Raw genomic sequence first — 25,025 nt, 5'->3', positions numbered from 1 at the left:
GTTGTGTGTTGTCTTTCCCTTCACCTAAGGTAGTTCTTATCTACTACCTAATTAGTGAATATCCCTCTCCCATCCTCCTTCCCTCCCCCCTCTCATAACCACAAAAGAATATGTTCTTCTCAGTTTAAACTATTTCTCAGGTTCTTATAATAGTGGTTTTATACAATATTTGTCCTTTTGCAACTGACTGACTTAACTCAGCATAATGCCTTCCAGGTTCCTCCATGTTATGAAACATTTCACAGATTCATCACTGTTCTTTATCGATGCGTAGTATTCCACTGTGTGAATATACCATAAGTTATTTACCCACTCATCCATTGATGGGCACCTTGGTTGCTTCCATCTTTTTGCTATTGTAAACAGTGCTGCAGTAAACATGGGTGTGCATATATCTGTTCGTGTGAAGGCTCTTATTTCTCTAGGATATATTCCAAGGAGTGGGATTGCTGGATCGTATGGTAGTTCTATTTCTAGCTTTTTAAGGAAGCACCAAATCGATTTCCAAAGTGGTTGTACCATTTTACATTCCCACCAGCAGTGTAGAAGTGTTCCAATCTCTCCACAGCCTCTCCAACATTTATTATTTTGTATTTTTTGGATTAATGCCAGCCTTGTTGGAGCGAGGTAAAATCTCATTGTAGTTTTGACCTACATTTCTCTAATGGCTAATGATCATGAACATTTCCTCATGTATCTGTTAGCTACCTGAACGTCTTCTTTAGTGAAGTGTCTATTCATATCTTTTCCCATTTTTTAATTGGGTTATTTGTCTTTTCGTAGTTGAGTTTTTGCAGTATCATGTAGATTTTAGAGATCACGCGCTGATTGGAAATATGATAGCTAAAAACTTTTTCCCAGTCCATAGGTAATCTTTTTACCTTTTTGGTAAAGTCTCTGGATGAGCATAGGTGTTTGATTTTTAGGAGCTCCCAGTTATCTACTTTTTCTTTTGCATTCTTAATAATGTTTTTTATACTGTTTATGCCATGTATTAGGGTTCCTAACATTTTTTCTTCCATGATCTTTATTGTTTTAGATTTTATATTTATATATTTATGTCTTTGATACATTTTTGTGCGTGGAATGAGGTATGGGTCTTATTTCATTTTTTTGCAGATGGATAACCAGTTATGCCAGCACCATTTGTTAAAAAGGCTGTCTTTTCCTCATTTGAATGTTTTGGGGCCTTTGTCAAATATTAACTGCTCATATGTGGATGGATTTATGTCTGAATTCCCAATTCTGTTCCACTGGTCTATGTTATCTGTCATTGTACCAGTACCAGGCTGTTTTGACTACTGTGGCAGTATAATAAGTTCTAAAATCAGGTAAAGTAAGGCCTCCCGCTTTGTTCTTCTTTTTCAGTAATGCCTTATTTATCCGGGGCCTCTTTCCCTTCCATATGAGGTTGGTGATTTGTTTCTCCATCTCATTAAAAAATGTCGTTGGGATTTGGATTGGAATTACATTAAATGTGTAGATCGCTTTTGGTAGAATAGACATTTTTACAATGTTAAGTCTTCCTATCCATGAGCAAGGTATGTTTTTCCATTTATGTAGGTCTTTTTTGGTTTCTTGCAGTAATGTCTTGTAGTTTCTTTGCATAGGTCTTTTATGTCACTGGTAAGATTTATTCCTAAGTATTTTATCTTCTTGGGGGCTACTGTAAATGGCATTGATTTGGTGATTTCCTCCTCAGTGTTCTTTTTGTTGGTGTAGAGGAATCCAACTGATTTTTGTATGTTTATCTTGTATCCCGATACTCTGCTGAACTCTTCTATTAGTTTCAGTAGTTTTCTGGAAGATTCCTTAGGGTTTTCTATGTATGAGATCATGTCGTCTGCAAATAGAGATGGTTTTACTTCTTCCTTGCCAATCTGGATGCCCTTTATTTCTTTATCTACCCTAATTGCTCTGGCTAGGACCTCCAACACAATGTTGAAGAAGAGCGGTGATAAAGGGCATCCTTGTCTGGTTCCCAATCTCAACGGGAATGCTTTCAGGCTCTCTCCCTTTAGGGTGATGATGGCTATTGGCTTTGTATAAATGCCTTTTATTATGTTGAGGAATTTTCCTTCTATTCCTATTTTGCTGAGAGTTTTTATCATGAATGGGTGTTGGACTTTGTCAAATGTCTTTTCTGCATCAATCGATAAAATCATGTGATTCTTGTCTTTTGTTTTATTTATGTGCTGGATTACATTAATTGTTTTTCTAATGTTGAACCATCCCTGCATGCCTGGTATGAATCCCAGTTGGTCATGGTGAATTATTTTTTTTGACATGTTGTTGAATTCTATTGGCTAGAATTTTGTTCACAGTTTTTGCATCTAAGTTCATGAGGGATATAGATGTGTAATTTTCTTTTTTGTGTGTGTGGTGTCCTTACCTGGTTTTGATATCAAGGATATTGTGTCTTCATAGAATGAGTCAGGTAGTATTCCATCCTTTTCTATGCTCTGAAATACCTTTAGTAGTAGTGGTGGTATCTCTTCTCTGAAAGTTTGGTAGAACTCTGCAGTAAAGCCGTCCGGGCCAGGGCTTTTTGTTGTTGTTGTTGGAAGTTTTTTGATTCTCATTTCAATCTCTTCTTTTGTTATGGGTTTATTTAGTTGTTCTGCCTCTGTTTGTGGTAGTTTAGGTAGGTAGTGTGTTTCTAGGAATTCATGCATTTCTTCCAGGTTTTCAAATTTGTTGGAGTACAATTTTTCATAGTAATCTGATATGATTCTTTTAATTTCAGTTGGGATTGTTGTAATATCGTCCACCTCATTTCCTATTTGGCTTACTTGCTTCCTCTGCTGTTTTTCTTTTGTCACTGTGGCCAGTGGTTTATCAATTTTGTTGATTTTTTTCAAAAAACCAGCTTTTGTTCTTGTTAATTCTTTCAATTGTTTTTCTGTTTTCTATTTCATTTAGTTCAGCTCTAATTTTTATTATTTGCTTTCTTCTGGTACCTGAAGGTTTCTTTTGGTGCTCTCTTTCTATTTGTTGAAGTTGTAGGGATAGTTCATTGATTTTGGCCCTTTCTTCCTTTTGGATGTGTGCATTTATTGATATAAATTGGTCTCTGAGTGCCGCTTTTGCTGTATCCCAAAGGTTCTGATAGGAAGAGTTTTCATTCTCATTGGATTCTCTGAATTTCTTTATTCCATCCTTAATGTTGTCTTTAATCCAGTCTTTTTTGAGCAGGGTATTGTTTAGTTTCCAAGTGTTTGATTCATTTTCCCTGCTTTTCCTGTTATTGATTTCCACCCTTATGGCCTTATGGGCAGAGAAGGTGCTTTGTAATATTTCAGTGTTTTAGATTCTGCTAAGGCTTGCTTTGAGACCTAATATGTGTTCTAGTCTAGAGAATTTGCACTAGAAAAGAAAGTATACTTGATTGCTGTTGGGTGGAGTGTTCTGTATAATTCTATGAGGTCAAGTTGGTTGATTGTGGCATTTAGATCTTCCATGTCTTTACTGAGCTTCTTTCTGGGTGTCCTGTCCTTCACCGAAAGTGGTGTGTTGAAGTCTCCTACTATTATTGTGGAGCTGTCTATCTCACTTTTCAACGCTGATAGAGTTTGTTTTATGTATCTTGCAGCCCTGTCATTGGGTGCATAAATATTTAATATGGTTATATGTTCTTGGTGTATTGTCCCTTTAATCATTATATAGTGTCCTTTCTTATCCTTTATGATGGGTTTAACTTTAAAGTCTGTTTTGTTAGAAATTAATATTGCCACTTGTGCTCTTTTTTGATTGTTGTTTGCTTGATAATTTTTTTCCATCCTTTGAGTTGTAGTTTGTTCGTGTCTCTAAGTCTAAGGTGTATCTCTTGTAGGCAGCATATAGACGGATCATGTTTTTTAATCCATTCTGCCACTCTGTCTCTTTATTGGTGGTGCATTTAGTCCATTTACATTCAGTGTAATTATGGATAGGTATGAATTTAGTGCTATCATTTTGATGTCTTTTTTTGTGTGTTGTTGACCATTTCTTTTTCCAACTTAATTTTATGTGCTGCATAAATTATCTTCATATATTGATCTTTCCTCATATGTGTTGTTGATTTTGTTTCTGCTGAGTCTCTATCTTTTTCTAGTATTTTATTTTGAGTAGGATAGTTTTCTCCTTTGTGGTTACCTTATTGTTTACTCCTATTTTTCTAAATTCAAACCTAACTTTTATTTCTTTGTATCGCCGTATTTTCCTCTCCATGTGGAAAGTGTATGATTACATTTCTTAAAGTCCCTCTTTATTATTTTAATGTTGTCTTCTTTTATATAATAACATTGCTGTTACCCTGTTTTGAGCTTTTTTTTTTTTTTTAGTAATCTTCCTTTGTTTTTTGGATTTCCCTGTCTCAGTTGATTTCTGTTTGCTCTGCCCAGTGTTCTAGTCTTGGTTCGATACCTGATATTATTGATTTTCTAACCAAAGAACTCCCTTTAGTACTTCTTGTAGTTTTGGTTTGGTTTTTACAAATTCCCTAAACTTGTGTTTCTCTGGAAATGTCTTAATTTCACTTTCATATTTAAAAGACAGTTTTTGCTGGATATATGATTCTTGGTAAGCAATTTTTTTTCCTTCAATTTTTTAAATATGTCATCCCATTGTCTTCTTGCCTGCATGCTTTCTGCCGAGTAGTCCGAGCTTATTCTTATTGGCTTTCCTTTGTAGGTGACTTTTCTTTTATCCCTCACTGCTCTTACAATTCTCTCTTTATCTTTGGTTTTGACAAGTTTCATTATAGTATGTCTTGGTGACTTTCTTTTAACATCTACCTTATGTAGAGTTCAATGAGCATCTTGGATAGGTATCTTCTCATCTTTCAGGATATCGGGGAAGTTTTCTGCCAAAAAATCTTCAACAATTCTCTCTGTATTTTCTGTTATCCCTCCCTGTTCTTGTACTCCAATCACTCGTAGGTTATTTCTCTTGATAGAGTCCCACATGAATCTTAAGGTTTCTTCATTTTTTTTTAATTCTTTTATCTGATTTTTCTTCAAATATATTAGTGCCAAGTGATTTATCTTCAAGTTCAGAAATTCTAGCTTCTACTTGCTCAATTCTGCTCCTCTGACTTTCTATTGAGTTGTCTAATTCTGTAATTTTATTGTTAATCTTCTGAATTTCTGATTGCTGTCTATCTATGGATTTTTCCAGCTTATTAAACTTTTCATTATGTTCCTGAATAATCTTTCTAATTTCTTCAGTTGCTTTATCTGGGTGTTCCTTGGCTTGTTCTGCATATTGCCTCATTTCCTTCCTGATGTCTTGAAGGTTGTGTATATTAAACTTTTGTATTCTGCATCTGGTAATTCCAGGAATGCACTTTCATCTAGACGATCCCTGGATTCTTTGTTTTGAGAGTCTGTTGAGGTGATCATGGTCTGTTTCTTTAAGTGACTTGATATTGACCGTTGTCTCCGAGCCATCTATAAGTTATTGTATTAGTTTATGCTTGCTTACTGTGTCGTACCTTCTTGCTTTATTTTGTTTTGGTATACCCCTATGGGTTGTTTGCATGAGCTAGCTTCATTATTTTTGCCTTTGGAGCTCTGGTGTCCTGTCCCCAGATGGCTAGAGCTGTTATCAGGCATATCAATCTAGAAGTCCATTCAGTTTTCTTGTATGAGTTCAGCTCAGGTTTCCAGGTAGCTGATCATCAAGTGTGTGGTACAGGCTCCATCCTACAGTCTCAGAGGGGCAGGGGTGATTGGCGTACGTACTGGTACCTGATTGCAGCAGGGGGTCACACTCTGAACAAGGCAGGGGGCTGAGAACCAACTCCCAAGTGTCTCTGAGGAAAATGCATTTCTGTTCCCTAGAGCATGCTGGTGGGTGGGTTCTGCAGAGGGACCATGGGCACCCAAAGTTTTTGGTTGTAAGGAGTGGGAGGTACCAGTTATCTTTGGACTCATGTTACAGGTGGTTGGGTGACCTGAGTGGAGCTACCAGTCCTTAGGTCCCTGATGTGGGTAGGTGAGGACCTTGTTTAATAGGCAAAGCAATGTCAAACGTCAAACACCCACCTCTCCACCACACAGCTGAAATGGTTGGAGTTTGCCAACAAGGGCCTATTCTCCCAAAATAGGCCCACACAGGTCCATGCAGAAGGGAAAGGTGCTCAAGGTCTACAGACGGTTTGTGCCTGGACAGGACCCACTTTGGAGCTGGCAAATTATCTTTTCCCCCTAATTGCAAATTTTTTCCTTCCCCAAGTCCGGGAGGATAACTCTAGGTGCTCACCAGGGTCTATCTCAGGCCCAGGGATTCAGCTGCTGAAGCCGGCTTGGGGGTGGGGAGGAGCAGTAAAATATACGCAAGTACTTAGCTTTTGCCAAGAGGGCCGTTCTCCTCAGGTTCCAGAGGTGTGAGTAGGGTGTGTGTCTGGCTGCTTCTCCCTGAGGAAATGGCAGCCGAACGCTAGTACCAGCCCACTGCCGCCACTCCGGGAATGGTGCCTGAGACATCCCTGTGATTCAAGTCCAGTAACTGTTCTCCACTTCTGAATGGTCTCTTCCTCCCCCTGCCCTCAGTTCGTTGTCTAAGCTTGCCTTTGAAGCTCAGGGCTCCCAGCTTGTCACAAATATACTCATTTCGGTTGTTTTTTTGGGCCTTTGCTGTAAAGCGGGCTCGCTGGAAGCATCTGTCTGTTCCACCATCTTGGCTCTGCCTCCTTCTTTATATTATTTTGAGAAAATGTGTGTTTTAGCCTGTGTTTCCCTGAAGCAGACCCTGAGCAAGTACTTGACTGTAGAAAGTTGGGGTGTGATTCTAGGAAGCATATGTGAAAGGGTTGGGAGGGTCATATAGGGCAGGAGGAAAGCCAGTGTAGTGTGAGTGGATAAGCTGTTTAATACTATGGGCAACTGGGTCTCAACTTCTGAGAAAATGTTTGTGGCACGCCTTGGAATTGTCCCGTTGAGAAAGGGAGAAGCTGGGTTAAGTATCCATAGACACCTCTGGCGGTGTTAAGTTCCCAGTAATTTAGGCTGCCATGCCTATGAGCTAAGCACACTGGAGGAACCCTTCAAGCAGAGAAATAAAAAGCCATAGTGGTTCGAGGTAGAGAACAGGTGGACAGGTACTGTTCACCTCAGTTACAGGTAAACCCAGGCAAGGATCTGAGGGGCTGGGGATGAACACCAGCAGCATCTGTTGAAATTGCAATTACAGATTTGCTTTGTTTTTATTTAGGAATTTCCCCAAGTGATTTCTTGGACCTTATTTTTTTTTTAATATTTTTATTTAGGAATTTCCGCAAGTGATTTCTTGGACCTTATTTTTTTTAATATGTGTTCATATGCTTTTAGATTGTAATACACTCATTGCACACTAACATATGCATCTCAGCAGTTTTTCTGTCAATGAAATAAATTTTTACAGATTAATCTTTAGAAATGTTGACATTTCAGAACAATAAACATATTTTTTATCATAGCTGTTTCATAGATATCTTCCATCCATTCTGTATCTACTGTAGTGTGTTATTGTTCAAATGATTTAACATTTTTTAGATTCCTTTCTTTAAATTTTTTGTTTTAACTTAATTTCAGACTTACAGAAAAGTTGCAAGAATCATTCAGAAAATTTCTATATAAACTTCATCTAGATGCATGAGTCTACTTCTGGACTCTATTTTGTTCCACTGATTTGTTTGTCTATCCTTTTGTGAATACCACATCATCTTCATTACTGTAGATTTATAGTAAGTCTTAAAGTCAGAAAGCAGAAGTCATCCAATTTTGTTGTTCTTTTTAAAAATTGTAATGGCTTTTAGGTCATTTGATTTTCATAGAAATTTTAACATAAGCATTTAAAGCTATAAATTTCCCTCACAGTATATGATTTCATTTACATAAAGTTCAATTTCCTTTACACTGTATGATTTCATTTATATAAAGTTCAAAGACAGGCAAGACTAACCCGTGGTGAAGGAACTCAGAAGAGTGGTCATTTGAGGGGAGACCGGGTAAGTGGGAAGAAGCACAGGGAACTTTTCAGGGCAAGAAATGCTCTGTATCTTAATGTGGATTGAGATTACACAGGTGATACATCAGTAACTCCTTTGCATTGTCCTAGGTCCAAATCTCAAAGCTCAAATTAACTTCCTATTTTCCTCCTAGCAAATATTTAATCCCAAATGTAGTTGATAACAAACTGAAAAATAAGAGGTTCGAGGTTTCTTTAGCTGCCATTTATTGATCCTCCCCCTCCCCAGTTCCTAGAAGAGAATCGGAAATGGCGTGAGTGAGAAACATACCCTCCCCTAGTTCTTGGCTCAATTCATGTTAACCAAGGAAAGCTCATACTGATGACAGGAAGGTGTCTTAGGCTGTGTTCTCTAGAGAAGCAAAACCAGTGAAGCGTGGATATATATATAGAGAGAGAGAGAGATTTATATCAAGAAAATGGCTCATGCAGTTGTAAAAGCTAGAAAGCCCCAAGTCCAGGGGTCAGGATGGAGGCTTGTCCTGCGTCACATAGCTGCAGAGCTGACGAACCCAAGGTCTGCAGGTCAGACAGCAGGCTGGTGAATACCAAAATCCGCAGGTAAGCCACTAGCTCAAGTTCCAAAAACCAGAGGTCAAATGAGGATCCAGAGCGAGCAAAAGACTGTGGGCTTTGCCAGAAAGTCCACATATATTGGATGCAGGCCACGCCCCAAGGAACTTCCCTTTCAACTGATTGGGAGCTCATAGCAGGTTTCATCATGGAAATGATTACATTATATCAGATCTCATTGTGGAAGTGATTACATCATTATATAGCTGCCAGATTACATCATAATTGCCAAACCACTGAGAATCATGGCCCAGACAAGTTGACGTACAACTATAACCATTGCAGAAGGCCCAACCAGCTTCCCAGGTAAGTTGGTAAATGAGCAGACAGTAAGTAATTCTCCTCAAGGAATTCAGAGGTGAAAGTTTTCTGAGGCCATCATGCAACTTTGGGTCACTTGTGCCCATTACACTATATGCTGTCATCGTATAGAAAGTGATTACTTTCCAGAAACCTGTTCTTTGGTGTCAGTGCCGAATTCTTTGAAGTGAGTGGAAGTCTGTTTTTTCTCTTCTGTCTATGAAGGACCCCACACTGACAGAGTCCTCAATAGGCAGAAGCAACAATCCAGGCTCTGCCTCTCACTTATGTGCCTTTTGGGTCCCCTATTTTGATGCCTAGATTTCCTTTTTTATATAGTTCACTTTTCTCTAGGTAGTATCTCATCTCCCGGTTGATACTTGATGGTTTTAGATTACCCTTTTCTCTGCCATCATTTTATTGTTGTTCTTCAGTACCATGAAGTCAGTTCTGACTCGTAGTGACCCTATATACCACAGAACAAAACACTGCCCAGTCCTGCACCAACCTCACAATTATTACTATGTTTGAGACCATTGTTGCAGCCACTGTGTCAACCCATCTCATTGAGGGTCTCCTCTTTTTCGTTCACCCTCTACTTTACCAAGTGGGATGCCCATCTCTAGGTACTGGTGCTTCCTGATAACATATCCAAAGTACAGATTTGTTCATTCTTGCACTCCATAGTATATTCAATATTCTTCGCCAACACCACAATTCTAAGGCATCAATTCTTCTCTGATATTCTTTATTCATTACCTAGTTTTTATATGCATATAAGGTGAATGAAAATACCATGGCTTGAGTCAGGCACACCGTAGTCCTCAAAATGACATCTTTGCTTTTAACACTTTAAAGAGGTCTTTTGCAGCAGATTTGCCCAATGCAATATGTCATTGTATTTCTTGACTGCTGCTTCCATGGGCATTGGTTGTGTATCCAAGTAAAATGAAATTGTTGACAACTTCAGTTTTTTCTCTGTTTATCATGATGTTGCTTATTGGTCCAGTTGTGAGGATTTTTGTTTTCTTTATGTTGAGCTGTAATCGTACTGAAGGCTGTAGTCTTTGACCTTCATCAGTAAGTGCTTCAAGTCCTCTTCACTTTCAGCAAGCGAGCTTGTGTCATCTGTATTCCGCAGGTTGTTAATGAGTCTTCCTCCAATCCTGATGCCGTGTTCTTCTTCATATAGTCCAGCTTCTCTGATCATTTGCTCAGCATACAGATTGAATAGATATGGTGAAAGGATACAACCCTGACGCACACCTTTCCTGAATTTTAAACCACACTGTGTCCCCTTGTTCTGTTAGAACAACTGCCTCTTGTTCTATACACAGATTCTCCATGAGCACAATTAAGTGTTCTGGGGTTCCCATTCTTCACAATGTTATACATAATTTGTTATGATCCACACAGTCGAAAGCCTTTTCATAGTCAATAAAACACAGGTAAACATCCCTCTGGTAATCTCTGCTTTCAACCAGGATCCATCCGACATCAGCCATGATATCCCTGGCTCCACATCCTCTTCTGAATCTGGCTTGAATTTCTGGCAGTTCCCTGTTGATGTACTGCTGAAACCATTTTTGAATGATCTTCAGCAAAATTTTACTTGTGTGATATTAAGGATATTGTTTGATAATTTCCACATTCTGTTGGATCACCTTTCTCTGGAACGAGCACAAATATGGATCATTTCCAGTCAGTTGGCCAGTAGCTATCTTTCAAATATCTTGGCATAGATAAGTGAGCACCACGAGCACTGCATCCAGTTGTTGAAACATCTCAATTGGTATTCCGTCAGTTCCTGGAGCCTTGTTTTTCACCAATGCCTTTAGTGCACCTTGGACCTCTTCCTTCAGTACCATTGGTTTTTCATCATATGCTACCTCCTGAAATGGTTGAATGTTAATTTTTTTTTTTTTTGGTACAGTGACTCTGTATTCCTTCCATCTCCTTCTCCTCCTCTTCCTTCTCTTCTTCCTCTTCCTTCTCTTCCTCCTCTTCCTCCTCTTCTTCTTCTCCTCCTCATCCTCCTCCTTCTCCTTCTTAGCCCCAACAAGTTTTATTTTAACCATTTGCATAAAAATGATTTTTCAATAATACTATGCATTTCCTATTTTCTCAAGTGATATATGCCAAATCTAATTGGACTCTCCACCTTTGGAAGTTCAAAATATTGCAGAGTAGAATAGAATTGATCGCAAAGCCAGCTGAGGTAGGTGATAGTATTGGCCTCTATATCAAATGGTCCGAGAATAACTAGCAGTTATCATTCCTAAGTCTGGTTCTAGGGGGCAGTGGTGGTTCAGTAGTAGAATTCTCACCTTCCATGCCTGAGTCCAGTGTCCGATTCCCAGTCAATGCACCTCATGCCCTCATTGGCTCTCTGCTTCACCAACATGATGTTTTCCTCTAGCGATTGGCCCTCTTAATGGCGTGTACAAAGAAAGCGAGTCAGACAATGTTCTGTTGTGGTCCATACTGTTTTCAACGGCTAATTTTTTGACAGCAGATCAGTAGGCCTTCTTCCTAGAGAAAAATAGCCTGTCTTAATATGGAGGCTCTCCTGAAACCTGTCTACCACGGGTAGCCCTGCTGGTATTTGAAATACTGCTGGCATAGCTTCCAGCATCACAGCAACACACAGGCCTCTGCAGTACAACAGACAGATGGGCAGTGGAGATAGACACATTTATATTCTCAAGTAAAGAAACATATTTTTCACTTGTTCATCTTCATACTCACTAGTCTGCTCTTAGATACAATATTTCTACAGAAAGCCCAAATAGGAAATTGAATTGATATAAAGGATTATGAACAGTAAAGTTGTTTTGTAGATAGGGAGCTCCTGCAGCTGAAAATTATCCCGTAAACCCTCTCTACAACATGCATTAAATTCAAATTTCTTTTTTCAACCTCTGCTCCAAGGCTTTCTTATGTCATACAATATCCCCCAATCACTTTCCCTCTAATCACTACACGTGTCCTTACTACTTCTCCTGCCTTTCAGGTGTTTGTATGCACAACTCCTAATTCAGCAGAGTTTTCCTTTTCATGTTTTCTAAGATCCATTCGGAAACCCTGGTGGTGTAGCGGCTAAGTGCTATAGCTCCTAACCAAAGGGTCAGCGGTTTGAATCTGCCAAGCTTTCCTTGGGAACTCTATGAGGCAGTTCTACTCTGTCCTTTAGGATCGCTATGAGTTGGAATGGACTCGATGGCAATCAGTTTGGCTTTTGTTCTTTTTTAAGATCCGTTGACTCCCCTTTCATACATTTTCCCTACAGTCTCCTTCTTCCTTCTAGAGTGTATATGATGCTATAAAACTAGTCTCCATGCTCTGCCCACCACCTCATTCATCTTGACAATTAAGATTTTGCGTTCATGTACTTTGTCCTCATTGCTTCACCTGAATCCTTTTAATTTTTCTTTTTTTTTGGAGGAGTTCTATCTTCCTTATGGATGGAAACAGCCACAAAAGAAGCAGTCAATGCAGGCAATTATAAGAAAAACCACACAAGCAATGTGTGACAGTGACGGATAAAATGGACGGATTGGGCTTTCCCTTTTTAGCCAGTTATTTGTAGATGTAAATCCTAATTCTCTCTTCACATGTGAAGCTGTTGTTTACTTGCATAGAGCCTGAGCGGCCACGTCTGTTAAGTTTTACATAGTGCCACATTTTATTATTATGTTCATTCTGAAATAGGTTGCTAATATCTTCTGAAAAACCTGTCAGAGATACTTTAGGTGTCACTGCACTACATACTCAAGCTGTTCATGAAGCATCCAAGTAATCAGAATTGAGGGGAAAATAGGCAAGAAAATAAAAACCATTTTCCGAAAGTGGAGGAGCACGTGAAAACTTATCTAGGCTAATCATCAGGAGTGTAACATTTTTATTTCTCAGTTAATAAGCACCACCTGTGTTTATCAAAAGTCTCTGATGGCTTGCTGTTTTGTCTCTCGTGAAGAATTTAAAATGGTCTTAGAATGGATTCCATAGAGAACACAGGTATTATTAATATGCTTTAAATTCCCTCTGTCTGACTGATGTAACCTTCATTATCCTCCTACTGCCTACAACACACTTTCTTCTTTAATTTTTTTATTGAAATGATATAATATAAAAAAATCATTGGCTACATATAAATCAATTGTCTGTGACATGTTACAGGGAAAAAGAAAACATCAAGATTGCCAATAACAGGCACTCAGTCTCATAAAACTTGTAATCGACTTCCAAGCCAAGGTGTAAACTGTAATATATTGCTACAAACCTATAACAATAATAAACTATTTGAATTGCACCTTTCCATTCGCAGTCGTTAATAACAAATAAGCATGAAAACATTTTGACAGTCATTCATTTTAACGGGTATCTGCTTGTTTATCAGATTGTGTCATCTGGCACTGTGGAACACAAACTTGTTCTTGGAAGGGTACGAAGAGAGACGGTGCCTGAGCTCAGGGTACTAACTGCAGACTATGAGAACTCCATCCATAGGAAAATTCTCTAAAAGTAGTTGTTTTTTGTTTTATCTCAGTTTAAGCAAAGATTAAATTAAGTTTTTCTTTTGCCTTAAGTGAATATAAAAAAACAGGACCTCAATCTGATGGATTTTTATTATGTGCACTGGGTGATGCAAACAGTTAAGGCACTAGGCTGCTAACTGAAGGACTGGAGGTTGGAGTCCACCCAGATGTGCCTGGGAAGAAAGGCCTGATGATCTCTTCCAAAAAAATATCAGCTATTGAAAATCCTATGGAGCACAGTTCTACCGTGACGCATATGGGGTTGCCATGAGTCAGAATCAACTGAATGGCAACTGGTACGTTGCACTACATAAAAACTACCCAGAAACAATAGCGTAAAACAATAACAATAATTTACTTTGTTTATAAATCTGGAGTTTAACTGGACTTAGCTAAGCAGTTCCCACTGGAGATCTTTCACACAGTTGCAATCAGCCGTGGCGGGGGCTGAGAGCTGAGATTGTCTTGAAGGCTTTTCATTTACATGTAGTGCCTGGGCTGTGAAGATTCAAACAGCTGGTGCTGGAACAGCTGGGGACTGTTGGGTGTTTCTGTCATCTCCAATGTGGTCTCTGTAAGTGTTGGCCTCAGGGTAGCCAGACTTCTCACACAGTGAATGAAAGCTTGGAGCAAGTGTCCCGAGGGATGGCAGGTGGAACTGCATCCCCCTTTTTATGACCCAACCTCACAAATCACGCTGCTGCCATACTCTGGTAGTTGGGACTATAACAAAGACAGAGGTTCAAGGGGAGGAAACTAGACCCCACATCTTGATAAAGAGTTGACAAGGTTCTGAAAGGTTTCCATATGAGATGGGAAATATTGTTGTAGATATTTTTGCCAAGCACAATCTTCCACACAGACTCAGGTGGAATGCACACCCCAGCGCACACCCACTCACACACATCATGACTGACCAAGCAGGGAAATACCGTAATGCAAATGGTGTCATGTTCCCAAAGCTGCATTCCAAGAGCTTTTGTGGGTTCTCTGTAGTTAGGTAGTTTGAACACGTGTTAGACAAATGAAACAGGGTTCATTAGTAGAGGCTTTCTTAGCGCCTTTAATAGACTAGGATGCAGAAAGACTCTCATAAGCTTTGCTACTCAAACTATGGTTCGAGGACCAGCAGCATCTCATGACTTTAGAGGCTGTTAGAAATGCAGAATCACAGGCCCACCAAGACCTAGTCAACATCTGCATTCTAACAAGATCCCCAGGTGGTTTGTGTGCTCGTAATGTTTGAAAAGCATTGTCTTAGAGGACTGTGTAGCAAGTGGCATTTTCCAAGTGAATTTGTCCATAGAGCCCAATTTTTTCTACCTGAACACATCCAGGATTACTGAGAATTCATTTTGGGGTCACAGTAACATGAGTGTTTTTAGGGGCTGCAACCTCCCCCACACCATCCCTGAAGGAGCAGACCAATCGGCCCCACTTTCTCAAACTTCTCCCAAGAGAACCTGATGGTTCTACAAGAGACCTTGCTTCCAGTCTCAGGCTTTCAGAGTGGTGCCAAGGAAGAGCCTGACCCACTATTCTGACCCCTTTTCTATCCACAGTCTACTGGCGCTTAGAAAGGCAAAGTTTTCTTTTAGCTCCCTTTTTGCTGTGGATTGAACCGTGTATCCCACAAAATATATGTTGGAGTCCTAACCCCCATAACTATACATGTAATCCTGTTTGGAAATAGGGTTTTCTTTGTATGTTAATGGGGCCATACCAGTGTAGGCTGTACCCTAAACCTAATCATTTCTAAGTTATAAACAGAGCAGATCAGACACAGATATGAGCACAAACAGGGAAGACGGATGCCATGTGAGGATTGCCAAGGAACTGAGGAACCCTAGGCTACAGAAGCTGAAAGTGACAGACTTCCCCTAGAGCCAGCAATTACGTCTAGCCTCTGTGATACAATAAATTTCTCTTCCTTAAAGCCACCCACTTGTGGCATTTGTGTCACAGCAGCCTAGGAAACTAAGCTACCTTCCTTTCTGGTTGGAATTTCCCCTACATTATAATTTACTTCATATTTTTACTTCATTTACTGCCCTATTCCACTCCCACAATTACACCAGCCATATAGGAGGAAGTTAATCAAAATACGTAAAATGAAAGAATAAATGAATTCGTGATAGCAGAAAAGGAGCAAAAAGACACCCCTTATGAATTCTGGGAACACAGGTCAGGAGAAGTAGCCATGACAACTGTGCTTTTTTTATACCTATCTGTGCTGTCCACCCAGAGAAGCTGAAGCTTCCTGAGAACAAGGCCCTTGTTTTACTCAGATGGGAGTTCTCTGTGGTAACTAGTCTATCAGAGGATCCATTTTCATTTGTTCATTGACTTAGTCAAGGCTGTTTATATTCTGGAAGTCTTTTCTAAATCTCCATACCCTTCCTCCCCCTCCCCCTCCCTGGCTCCCGCTCCAGCCCACAGTGCTCAGGATTGTTTTGTTGCCTGAGTTTATTTTGAAGAAGACAAAGAAGACCATGACCACAACAGAAGAGGGGGAAGAAGAGGATGAGGAGAAAAAAGAGAAAGGAGGAGGAAGAATAGTAGGAGGAAGAGGAGGAGGAAGTCTAACTTTAGAACATTCCACAGGAGGTGGGGAAAACACAGAAGCTGAACTGACTAAGGGGTTTTTCTTAGAAGCTAAGATTAGTTATTTACACATAAATTAACCCACTTTGGACCAACCTGTACTATCCTGCAGTGGCAACTCAAGAATCCCGGGAATAGACCACACCGTCAAGAACCACAAATTGCTCTCATTTAAAATTTCTTTGGAAGTGGAAGTAATGCACTAAATCCCATCCAAAAAAAAAAAAAAAAAATCTCTGCTTGTCGTGGAGATCTGATTATTTTGTTTTTGCTTTATCCCCTACTATGAAGTCTGAAATATCAGCCAGAATCTGTCTTGCTTATGACAATAGTATGTACATGGAAGTGGTGTGTGTGGTTATGAGACACTATTGACTGGATTTCAGTTATGCATTTTTTTCAATAAGGAAATCATTTTAATGGAGTTTGTGTTTATTAAAAAAATAAAAGGCAGTGTCATTAGGCAAGTGTTCAGACTGCATAACCCTCCCTACAACAGGCTCAGTCACCAGGAACCATGTAGATTGGAAAAAGAAACACATTACTACGTACCCGTGAAAGGCGCCTTTGTAAGAGCACCAGGCAGAGGGGGGTGGTGGGCAGCATCAAGATCAATCAGCCTCAAACACAGGATTAGATATTTTCAAAACAGATTTCACTCCAGCTAACAGTTCTCCACTCTCAAGTTCAACTGTTTTCTAAAAGCATTGGACATTCCATTAAAAGGCTCAGTATGGATAACATTTCTGTGGGGACATTATGGAAAACCACAAATCTCAAGTGTCCATGTCTCCTTCCATGGGACAGAAGGGAGGACCTTTTATATCCAGGTAACCAGTGCACTTGGAGAAAGATGAAACCTTTTATGTTGGAAGAAAAATAAACCAATTTTTATACCCAAGAATACAATCGCTGCTTCCGTTTTTCAACCTGGTGGTTTGTTTAAACTATAAGGACCATTAGAGAGCTCCCACAAGGCAGATGAAGGGGTTTTTGTCTTCGCTCTTACAATCCGTAATAGCTGCACCACCAGAAATAGCAATTCCCCTTCTACCTGAAGTTATGCTAAGTGAGGGTATAAAAAAAATAGTGAGGGTATAGTGTGAGGGAATTCACGTGAACATGGGAAATTACAAAAATGAGTTGTTTAGACAAAACCTGCTGCTACCTTAAGCTACCTATTTTTTAATTCACATGAGTAGCATATAAGTAACAACCCTGTTTTCGGATGTTAGGCAATTTGCTCCAGTGTGATCTGTTACCGCCTCTGCTCAGAAATACTTGTTTGTTACAAAACCAAGAAAGCACCCTTTTAACAAGCCCCTGACTTTGAGGAAAATTAATCCAACTTAGTAACTCCCAAAATCCACTGGCGGGGATAGATAATGTAGATTGTTTACCTCTTGGGAAAACGGGTCACAATTTGGAAAGAAAACTGAGGAATTTAAAACCTAGTGGTTAAAACGTGGCAGATCATCAGTCCCTTAGACAGGTCCCTAGCTTACGAAGCCATCCAAGATGCAACCTACCCCCCCACCCCCGCGCTCACAATCCATCTCAATGCCACATAAATATACAAATTGGAAGCTTTTCTTGAACCTGAGTCCTCCTGAGACTGCTCCTTCCAAAGCCTTAATAATGAAGTTACTTTCCAGAAGCTTGTTTATATTACCACCATCCGTCTGTCCGTTTGTCATAGTGTGGACACTTTTGAGTTGCTGTGATGCTGGAAGCTATGCCATCACTATTTCAAACACCAGCAGGGTCACCCATGGTGGACAGGTTTCAACAGAACTTCTAGACTAAGACAGACTACGAAGAAAGACCTGGTGATCAACTTCCAAAAATTAGCCAATGAAAACCTCATGGCTCACAATAGAACATGTCCAGCTGGCTTGCTTTGGACATTATCATCATCAGGAGGGATTAATCACTAGAGAACGACATCACGCTTGGGGAAGTAAAGGGCCAATGAGGATGAAGGAGGCCTTGGTGAGTTGGATTGGCACAATAGGCAAAACCATGGACTCAACATGTTGGTGATAGTGAGGATGATTGGCAAAGTTTCAACCTGTTGTACATAAGGTTGCCGGGGTTGGAGCTGACTCATTGGCAACTATCTCTATATCTCTATTTATACCAAAGGTGGGATACTTTTCTTACTTATGTCTTTATGGTATAAATAATCATTTCACTAAGTAAAGACTCAGAGAATTTTTCATTTTACATAACTACATACATTGACACATAAATAAAAATGCATAAGCCATTAAAAAAAAAAACACCATTTTTTAAGGTCTGCATCAAACCTTCTCTGAAAAGCAAGGAGAAAGTGAGAGACATTAGTCAGAGGTGTCTGATGGTATCTGCCCCTCCCAATTGTCCTGTGTCCTGTGTTCTCACTCATCATCCTAACCCTTCTCTCGGAGCAAATCTTCAAGCGTGGGGAAGTCTGTCATGCAGGTACACTTCCTGTACCTGACGCAGCATGAAGCCACCCTGTTTCTGGCCCTGAGGAGAAGTTCTCTTTCCTTGCAGCAAGATAATGTTTTAAAAAGCTGACTTTTAAACCTCTTCCTGAATTTTTTAATGGATTAAATTCATCATGTCACCAGCTGCTGTGCAGCTAATAGAGCCATAAAACACTGTATTAAAGGATTACCCATGCAAAATTTCCTCTTGTGCTAATGTGAATTTTAATACTTTTAACATTTAGTTGAGATGGGAATGTCCAAGAACAGCTTGTTCAATAGGTTGTTCTATAAAATTAAGTTCCTCGTCTCATCAGAAATGCCAGGACTCCATTAAGTTAAAATTTTACAGAGAGGCTAAGATGATTCACTGTGCAGCATTTGGGAGGAGGGAGACATCTGCCTTTACATTCGTGCCATAAAAAAAAAAAAAAAGAAGAAGGAGAAGAGAAAAACAAAACAGCCATGAATCTCCTGAGTTCACAGAGGCTGAGCTGAACACAGGAAAACGCTGCCTTCAGATCTGTGGAAAGGCTACATAAAAAAAGGCTACATATATGACCCAAAAATGGTGCTAATAATTGAGAACACCTAAATGTATGTCCTCTGGAATGTCATTTGTCAGAAGGGCAAAAAGTCTTCAAATACTTAGAGTAACAATTATGCAAAATTACATGTGTATCATGCTTTGCAGAACAAAATGTGATTCTGTGTATCTGTATTTCGAGAAAAGGCAGGAAAGAAAACAGAAAACAATACAGCTGATCGAGAACGAAAAGAATCATAGGAAGTGACGCTAGAAATTACCTAGTTCAACTTCTTCATTTTATAGGCAGTAGCACTGAGACCAAGGCACCTTGGTGGTGCAGTGGTTAATCACTCGGCTGCTAACCAAAAGGTGTGGTACAAACCCATCAGCTGTTCTGAGGGAGAAAGATGTGGCAGTCTGCTTCCGTAAAGATTACAGCCTTAGAAGCCCCATGGGACAGTTCTACCCTGTCCAATAGGGTCATTATGAGTCAGAGTTGGCTCCTCAGCAATGGGCTTGGTTTTTTGGTTAAAACTGAGACCCTGAGAAGTCCTAGCTGTCAAGGTCACATGGCTAATCAGAAGCAGAGTAGAGAATAAAACCCACCTCTCCTGACCCCCAGGCCAAGAGATCACATGTCTACCCTTTGTTATAGTTGTTGTTGTTAGGTGCCATGGAGTTGCTTCTAACTCACAGCAACCCTACGCTACGGACAGCAAAATGAAACACTGCCTGGTCCTGTGCCATCCTCACAATTATTGTTATGCTTGAGCCCATTATTGGAGCCACTATATCAATCCATCTCATTGAGGGTCTTCCTCATTTTCGCTGACCCCTCTACTTTACCAAGCACGATGTCCTTCTCCTGGGGCTGGTCGCTCCTGATAACATGTCTTACATATGGGAGAAATAGTCTACCTTACATATTTATATATACATACGTATGGACTTTGTATATATGCAATAGCTTACGTGTTAAACAATAATCAATAAGCAAAGAGCGAAAAGCCCAGGATCCTCCTGTGAAAGGTCTATGAATTAGGTATCAAATGTACATGAATTGCAAATTGTTTCCAAAATATTTCTAAATCAGACCTCCTTCAGAGTGTTTAACTTGAAGTCTTATATTCTTAGTTACCTCTCCTCACCCTCTTTTCATCAGTGACCCTTCAAGCCCTGATGGTAGCTGTTACCTGTGCCTCTGAAGCGTGCCAGCATCTCATTATTGGCTGAGGAAATCGTATCTTAAATGAGGCTGCTACAAGCAATGCCAGCTTTTTCTGTAATGCTGTTCAATAATAGGTCTAAATTTAACCATTGACAGAGGTTCCCAATTCTCATCACGATTAAACTGGATATTATCCTGTATATGGTACCTTATTCAAACTACGGCACTGGGTTTTTTTACTGGGTATTCAAACTACAACCCGAGAATTTTCGATTTTAATGGAAATTCTCCAAAGCCAATGTTCTTCACCCAGGCTGAATTTTGTCTGCAGCTTCATATTTTGTACTGGGTATGTATTACTGTTCTGAGAGCCTGTCATTTCTTATCAGAATGAGAAAGGCTAAAGAGATAATATTTCAATAACATACTGGCCTGATCATAAAATAACTCAATGGAAATGTGTAAGTGCCGCAGGCGGCCCGGCGGGGTAGTCAGCAGTCAGATGGTTTCCATTCCGGGTTTTTTTTTTTTTTTTATGGTTACATTTTGTGTTCTATCAGACAGCCCCTCAAGTCTTAGTTATGCTTTTATTCAAAAGGGAGACCATAGTATAAAGCCCTACAAAACTTATTATGCTATATTACTATCAAGAAATCAAAGTAGCCGCCACAGTAGCATATTGATAAGGACAAGCCTGCCACGTTAATTGACCTTTTTCATTTCACCCACCAGGGCTGAGGCTGAGGAGCGCCGTTGCTAGGCAACGGGGGGTCACAGTTTTCAGGTCTTAAACGCACAACCTAGTCAAAAAAAGGCGGCTGGGATCTTCAGAGAGAAGGCAGAGGTTTCGCCGTAGCCAAGATGGCTACACACACAGAGGTTTTGATTTATCTTCCTTTTTTTTTTTTTTTTAATCATGTAAAGGCTGAAAGCAAGAAGCTTTAACTTGTCAAAAGGCTGTGGGAACAGATTTTTAAGTTCGGGTGATTAGAATCTATTGCTGAAACAATACGAAGAAAAGGTCGTCAAACGTCCTTGATAAACGCACTGATACGCCGCTTGGGATTTGAGCTGCCAGTCAAGGGGGATCGAACTCTCACTGAGAACAACGTACCCACACAGACACGTCACACACAGAGTGGTCTTGGGGGATGAATTTGGGGGCCGGCTTGGAGGTGAGGATCGTTTTTCACATTCTTTCCCAAACGTTGCGGCCTTCTACCACGCCTGATGACAGCGCCGGAGGCTGCCCAACAGCTCCCAAAGGTCAGCCCCAGGAAAGCTCGTTCCCTACCCTCGTTCTACTGCCAAGTCAACACTTGCTTTAAACTTTAATAAAGGGCATGAAAGAGAACCTATTTCTCAACCGGAAAGAAAGACTACATCTGCTATAATTGCATCCGACTGCACAGGCCATAGGTACGCAGGGAACGTCGGTATTATCAGCCTGATACCAGCTCCATGGCACTAGTTTTTTTTTTTTTTTTTTTACCAGCTCCATAGTGGAAACTCTTTTAACGAAAGATTTGCTAGATTTAAGTAAGTGTCAAGAGTGAGAGAGGGATTCTGAACTTCCGTTTCATAATGTATTTGTATACTTTGCCCAGACACAGAGCAGCTGTTTTTATTTGACTTTATTTCAAGTATCCCCTTTGTATATACAGTAATATCTTATGGAAGAGATACAGTTACTAGGTCCTAAAGTTTTATTTTGCTCAACGTGATGTTTTGAGGGAGAGAAAATAAAATGTATGTGTGTGCGTGTAAACTCTGGTCAGGCAGTGGTTAAGAGCTACAGCTGCTAACCAAAAGGTCAGCAGTTCAAATCCACCAGTGCTCCTTAGAAACCTATAAGGCAGTTCTACTCTGTCCTATAGGGTCATTATGAGTCAGAATTGATTCTGTGGCAATGGATTTTTCTTTTTTGGGGTTTTTTTTTTTTTTTTTGGTGTGTGTGTGTGTGTGTGTGTGTGTGTGTGTTGGGAGAAAAGTAACTGATTATAAATTACATGTAAATAATTTGGAATCCAGACTTTAAAAAGACAGATATAAGAGTTTCCTGGGGCCTTTAACTCTAGGCCACATCTAAGTTCCTACAGATTCTACCTGATTTCAGCCCTGGCTGCTGGATAGACATCCCAGCTCATATAAATAGTAACGAGGTAGCCAGGAGGAAGGTCACGTGCCTGGAGACTGAGGCTTTCGGATAATTCTAATGATTTCTTTGGCCCTTCAGGGTGAAAAATTTACTTCATACTTTTTTTGTCTAATATTTACCATTTTCTTTTCCCCAAAGATAACTGTCACCTTTAGATATGTCTGCTGCCTTTTCCAACTTGTCAGCATCGAGAGCGTAAAGTGAGGCAGTTGGAAAAGATCTAGACACCATTACACTGAGCCCAAGTGCACACCGATGCCTTAAGGAGCCTGATGGAGTCTGAGCTGTCTTCCCTGTTTTGCACCGGGTTCTTGCCAACTCACAGGTGCTGCTTTGGTTAGATCTTGGTCATGACTTCCAGAGACTCTCGGGTCACGGGGCAGTAGTGGGGAAAATTTCCTCCTACAATCAGGACAGTTTCAGCTGTGTATTTTAAGCCAGGGCTAGTCGCAGTGCACACCCTGTTCAGTCCACAAATTGTTTTTGCTCCTCTGCAATGAGATAAGAACAGAAATGAAGGGTATGAGTTTAGAAACTTTTAGAGCAATTGAACAACATAATTATATGCTTGCTGAATCTAATAAAAAATGTTTGAACTTGTCCTTTGTATGTCTTTTTCTATTAAACTTTTCTAGTAATTCTCTATTATATTTTATGAAAGAATCGATTCGCAATGGATTAGCAAAACCAGGACAGAGTAGAACTGCCCCCTAGGGTTTCCAAGGAGCACCTGGTGGATTCGAACTGCCAACCTTTTTGTTAGCAGCTGAACACTTAACCACTGTGCCACCAGGGCTCCAGTGGATTAGAAATTTAAAAAAAAAACCTTGGCTTTGTGATGCGCTGTCTCAAACTGAGGTCATTATGCCCAGTTTGCAATGGTCCTGGTAGAACTGTGAGCCATCAAGCAAGGGTCCATCACAGGTCCCAAACCAAAAGCCAATCACCACTGACTCAGTTCCAACTCATGGTAACCCCATGTGTGTCAGAGTAGAACTGCCCTATAGGGTTTTCACAGCTGTGATCTTCACTGAAGTAGATCACCACGCCTTTCTTCCAAGGCACCTCTAGGTGGGTTTGAACTTCCAACATTTCAGTTAGTAGCCGATTGCTTAACACTTTGTGCCATCTTGGGACGCCCAATAGGGACCATTTTGCCCACAATCTGTTTTAAATGCTACAGTGCTTGTAGTTTATTACTTTGAGCTATGTATTCTTTCTCTGAGTATCTAAGAGGCAAATCAATGTAGACACATTTATACCTGTGTAGATTCACTGTCAGACTGATTTCCTCCAGCAGCAGAAGGCAGATGCCATACACTGTCCAAGAGATAAAGGTGGAAAACAACTGAGCTGAGGGTAGGCTGCAGGAAGCAAGGTGTACTAAAGACTGAATCCTAGAATCTTGGTTCAGAAAGGGGCCTTGATTGTGCTCTCTACATGGCTTTGACCTCCATACCTGCTGGTCTCCATGATGTTGTGTCTCCCCCAGGAAGTGACATTGACCTCTTCAAAACACTGTCTTACTCTGATACAGCTGGCCAGAAATTCCTTCAGAGGACAGTGGAGCTTGCCAACCATTAGCCTGCTTGCTCTCAGATTCATTCCCACCTTTCCCCTACTCACTCTGTATCACAGGAATGATGTTTTCTAGATCCCCTTGTCTCCTGGCTTCCACTTAGTTTTGTTCAAAGGGAGGCACTGGCAGAAGGTTGGCGTGCAAGAGAAAGGGATAAACAAGGGATTTGCTCCCTCTCTCTCTATTTCTAGTGGCATCTCTGGTAGTGGATGCCTCTATCCAGAATTCCAGCTCCCACCAGACAGTCCCACTGTGGTTCTAGCCCCTGCCCAATCAATCCAGTTTCTGGGGTCTGACAACACCATCTTTTCCTTGTGTCCCTCCAGCTCTTCCTCGTGTTGCTAATGTCTGAAATGCCTCATTGTCCTGTTTATCTTCTCGGTTCTTCTATCACCTACATAATCAATACCCTGTATTAAATTCCCTCTGTTTGAAATACACAAAGTGATAGTTATTTTCTTGATTTGACATGTAGGCTTGATATTCTTATGGGTAAGAGACTTAATCTGTATAGGCAACTATGTAACTAATATCCAGGCATGCCTTGACCAAAAAGATCTCTGATGGAGAACATTGTATGCACATGTTAATTATGACTACAAACTTCTCACTGGGCTGGAAGCCCCTTGGGCATTAGAATCCTGTGTGTTCATCACTGTATCCCCAACATGTAGACCGTGCCTAACACATAATTCCTGCTGAATGACCATAACTTGAATAAAGCTTCAAATATTTTTAAATGAAGGAAAAATTAACATGCTCATTTTGTACTGTACAAAGTAAGACTACAGGCTTTCATTTGACTTGCTAAACCACAGGAATTCCCGATCACACTGCTTTTTGACAAATCAGTGCTCCAACCTTTTAGTGATGCAATGAGCCCAAAGGAATGCAATTTCCTTTCTTTCTTTCTTTCTTTCTTTCTTTCTTTCTTTCTTTCTTTCTTTCTTTCTTTCTTTCTTTCTTTCTTTCTTTCTTTCTTTCTTTCTTTCTTTCTTTCTTTCTTTCTTTCTTTCTTTCTTTCTTTCTTTCTTTCTTTCCTTCCTTCCTTCCTTCCTTCCTTCCTTCCTTCCTTCCTTCCTTCCTTCCTTCCTTCCTTCCTTCCTTCCTTCCTTC

This window comes from Elephas maximus, chromosome 1 (genome assembly GCF_024166365.1).
Source record: "Elephas maximus indicus isolate mEleMax1 chromosome 1, mEleMax1 primary haplotype, whole genome shotgun sequence".
NCBI lineage: Eukaryota > Metazoa > Chordata > Mammalia > Proboscidea > Elephantidae > Elephas > Elephas maximus.
This window is presented reverse-complemented; position numbering follows the sequence as displayed.